The following is a 5,018-nucleotide window of genomic DNA, read 5'->3' as shown; positions in this document are numbered from 1 at the left end:
CAAGGCATCTATATATAGGCTCACTTTTGGCCACTTCTCACACAATATGGATGAGATATCTACCTCCTGAGAAGCTTTTCATCCAAAATATCTTTCCAGGCCACCTATGAATATAGCTGCAACACAGTCACTGTCCATTTTCAATTGACATACAAAGCTAACCCACTGAAAATTCAAGTTTTGGCTTTTTCTTCCTCCTTCAGCCGGTCATATAGAACCCTTCTATATTGGGACTCAAAGAATCCACTTGCCAATACAGGAGACACAGTTTCAGTCCATAGGTTGGGATGATACCCTGGATAAGGAAGTGGCAACCCACTAAAGAATTCTTGCTTGGAAATTCTCATGGAGAGAGGAGTCATGCAGGCTACAATCAACAGGGTTGCAAAGATTTGTATATGACTCAGTGACTAAAAAACAACAAATATTCCCTAGTACAGGTACAAGTGTTGTGGGCAACAAGGCCTGTCAAATGGATTCTGGAAATGAGTGTCCTGAAGACAAAGCTTTACTGGAGACTTAGAGGAAAGGAAGGCAACAAGCAGGGCAGGATTCAGATAACCCCAGGATTCAGATGTTGTAGCCTTTCCATGTGCTACAACATAATGCTTTCCCTTCAGGGTGCAACAGGAAAAGTTAAAATTGCCGAGACTTGTACCCTTTGGCCCAGATGTCTTTTTTTAATTGAACCCTTTTAATCTCCCAAATGAAAGTGTTCCAGTAACCCAGAGAAGTAAAGTTAAACAAAAAGGAATATTTTTTTTTAAGCAACACCATATTTGCTAATATTCATAAGCATGTATGACAGCTTCCCAGCTGGCACAAGTGGTAAAGAACCTGCTTGCCTATGTAGGAGATGTAAGAAACTTGGGTTCGATCCCTGGGTTGGCAAGGTGCTGTGGAGAAGGAAATGGCAACCCACTTTAGTATTCGTGCCTGGAGAATCCCATGGACAGAGGAGCCTGGTGGGCTACAGTTCTTAGGGTTGCAAAGAGTCAGACACGACTAAAACGACTTAGCACACATGCATATGTATGACAGCAGCAAAAATAACTGCTTACCTTATAATTGTTTTGTTCAGCTCCAGGTACAAGTTTGGATATTTGCATTATTTTGATTGTTATCTTCAGAGAAGGGAGAATAGGTTAAAGTATTGGCAGCACAGAGTTTTCTAAGAGCACTGACATTAGGTGGTGCTAGTCATAAAGAACCTGCCTCCCAATGCAGGAGACATAAGAGACATGTGTTCGGTCGGGAAGATCCCTTGAAGGAGAAAATGGCCATCGACTCCAGTATTCTTGCCTGGAGAATCCCATGGGCAGAAGAGCCTGGTGGGCTACAGTCCATAGGGTCTCAAAGAATCGGATATGACTGAAGCCACCTGGCATGCACACACAGACATTAGAGCGAGAGACAGATGGAAGTACACACAGGGGCATGGCAGGGACAGGGAATGAGTGAGCTGGGCAGTGCCCACAGGACCAGCAGAAGAAATGAAGCCTCAGCCTCAGTGTCACAGAGGCTGGCAGGGGAAGTAAGGAGCACTTTCTCTAGTTCAAGTGATGTCAGTATTTAGCTCCAGCTGTTTGTGCCCAGGGAGGAGCAGGGCTTGAAGTTGCCAATTTTCTGATTTTTAAGAGGAGGTAGAAACACACTTAAAAATAATAATCCCAACTTTTAGTACTGGAAATTCATTTATTTTATATGTTATACAACAGAAGTTATAGCTGGATACTAAATACTGCCACAGGCTGCTGGTTTGAAACTTCCTCTCTAGAGTCAGCAAACCTGGGTTCATATTGTCATTTGTAAATAACTATGTGATTCTTGGGCAAGTTCCATAACCTGTTAAAAACTTTGTTTTCACATCTTTAAAATAGTGATACTGATACACATCACAGAGTTGTGTTAAGGATAATATATAATTATTAAAATCCCTTAGTACAGTGACTTAATACAACATCTGGTATATGGTAAGGGTTCAAATACATTCCTTTTCTTCCTCCTCCCCCCCCTCTATAGTATAAAGGTTTACTTCAATTACCAAAAATCTCATAAGATTTGTTATTTGCAGCTAGAGTATTAAAAGGTAACTGTTTTGATTTTTAGAGAAAGAGAGTTTACGCATTTCACAAGGCAAAAGATGGCAAAATAAATGAGAACACAAGGAAAAGAAACAAAAGAAAACCCTTTGTAGATTGTTCTTTAAGCATTTGAGTAATAATAATAAAAAATAACCTGAATCTTTGCTTGGAAACACAAAGTTTTAAAAAATACTCTTTTAAAGTATGTTAGAGCCTAATGAGATTCGGTGGTTTGGTTAATTGACAGAAAATCTGGCATTTAGTGAGAGAACTTATCTTGAAAATTTTTTTATGGCTGCTGCAATGTGAATCCATACAACTGTACAATGAAGATGACTATATAAACCTAAAATGAAGACCTTCTGGGAGAAAAAAGCAATATCACTGTTTAACTACATGAGCCATAACTGTGTTATTAGCTGTAATGTGTAATACCCCAGGAGAGCTAATGGCATGGTTTTGGAAAAGTTTCACAGATTCTGAAAAACTAAATGACCTTCAGACTCTCATTGAACATGGAGCTCTTTCAGATTTCAGTCTGTGCACATTTTGAAATTACTCTGCATTTTCTTAATTTATAATTTGTGTGGGATTTTTATATATATTCTGAAATGTTAAATAAATACATATGCACTGGGGCCAGGAAATGCAAACTTAAATCTTAATCGTAGAAACCTATTTTTAAGTATCTTGCAAACTCTAGTTGACTATGCCAACCTGCTTTCCTAGGAAATTATTTATAATTGTAGGCTTTGGGGTAAGCAAAGGAATTATTTCATAAATAGAAATGATCTTCCTAACAGAGAGCTATCTTTGCAATTCATGCAGTAGTCATCTTCCTGGGCCTCTTTTCAGTTTACATGGTCCAGATAAAAACAAATAGCACAGTATGTCAGTCCTCAGCTTGAAACTATCAATGGCTGTGGATGTCATTAGAATAAAGTTCAAAATTCTTACTATGGCCTTCAAAGCCTTACACATAGTCAGGCTTTGACTAGACTAGCTGACTAGTTCCCTGACTCGTACACTTCCTTCTCTGAGTATTAAGTCCAGCTACTATTTGCAAAGGAAAAAAAAAAAAAAAACCTGTAAATATCCAAATATCTATGAATCAGCAATTGCTCAATAAACTACCATATATCCACACAGTGGAGTGCTGTGTATCTATAAAATCTCCCTCTCCCCCTGTCTATCTCTCTGCAAGTGCATGTGTGTATTGTACAGATGTAGATGTGTGTGTGTGTGACATATATAATATAAATGTGTGCTTATTAATATATATATAGACAGACCTATTTATAGATCTATTATCTATACCTCTATTTATTATCTATCTATCTGAATGCAGGAGCAGGCCATAAGAGATTGGATGCCAACTCAGTTCAGTTCAGTTCATTCGCTCAGTCGTGTCCGACTCTTTGTGACCCCGTGAATTGCAGCACGCCAGGCCTCCCTGTCCATCACCAACTCCCAGAGTTCACTCAAACTCACATCCATCGAGTTGGTGATGCCATCCAGCCATCTCATCCTCTGTCGTCCCCTTCTCCTCCTGCCCCCAATCCCTCCCAGCATCAGAGTCTTCTCCAATAAGTCAACTCTTTGCATGAGGTGGCCAAAGTACTGGAGTTTCAGCTTCAGCATCATTCCCTCCAAAGAAATCCCAGGGCTGATCTCCTTTAGAAGGTACTGGTTGGATCTCCTTGCAGTCCAAGGGATTCTCAAGAGTCTGCTCCAACACCACAGTTCAAAAGCATCAATTCTTCGGTGCTCAGCCTTCTTCACGGTCCAACTCTCACATCCATACATGACCACTGGAAAAACCATAGCCTTGACTAGATGGACCTTTGTTGGCAAAGTAACGTCTCTGCTTTTGAATATGCTATCTAGGTTGGTCATTGGAGAAGGCAGTGACACCCCACTCCAGTACTCTTGCCTGGAAAATCCCATAGGCAGAGGAGCCTGGTAGGCTGCAGTCCATGGGGTCACGAAGAGTCGGACACGACGGAAGCGACTTAGCAGCAGCAGCAGCAAGATGGTCATAACTTTCCTTCCAAGAAGTAAGCATCTTTTAATTTCATGGCTGCAATCACCATCTGCAGTGATTTGGGAGCCCAAAAAAATAAAGTCTGACACTGTTTCCCCATCTATTTCCCATGAAGTGATAGGACCAGATGCCATGATCGTTGTTTTCTGAATGTTGAGCTTTAAGCCAATGTTTTCACTCTCCTCTTTCACCTTCATCAAGAGGCTTTTCAGTTCCTCTTCACTTTCTGCCATAAGGGTGGTGTCATCTGCATATCTGAGGTTATTGATATTTCTCCTGGCAATCTTGATTCTAGCTTGTGCTTCTTCCAGCCCAGCGTTTCTCATGATGGCAACTAGACCTCACTGAATATACTTTGCTCCATAGATTTGACTTTTCAACTGTTCATGTATTTCAATAAACTAATTTAAATTTGAAATGGAATCCCTAAATGTCAAACTCAAAATGCGGTAAATGAATCCATGTATTTACGAATGACGTAACTAAGCAGAGAATAGAAAGGTCATTTCTTCCTGATGATTTAATTAGACTCCCCTTTATTTTCTATATCACAGAACATTTCAAATTTTTCTGCTTGGTCCTTCTGAAAACAATTCATGTCTCACTATTTTGGGACCTCCCTGGGTCATTGTGGCCTACAGGGAATACATAGGTGCTTCCCACACCTATCTTTCATCTATCAAGATACTGATGTATTTTTAGTGTTAGCACATCTCTAACTGAGAGTGAGACACTTGTTCCAGCATGCCATTCACTCTAGAAATCCCAGATCAAGTTCTCCAAGTATTTGGACTGAATCTTTCCCATTGGTTTCAAAATAGGTAGGTAACACCTTTTTCCCTGGGAAATCATCCCATAGGACTGGAAGATTGCCTGGCCCTCTGAAAATT

This window comes from Bos taurus, chromosome 1 (assembly GCF_002263795.3).
Source record: "Bos taurus isolate L1 Dominette 01449 registration number 42190680 breed Hereford chromosome 1, ARS-UCD2.0, whole genome shotgun sequence".
Classification (NCBI taxonomy): Eukaryota; Metazoa; Chordata; class Mammalia; order Artiodactyla; family Bovidae; genus Bos; species Bos taurus.
Note: the sequence above shows the minus strand (reverse complement) of the source record.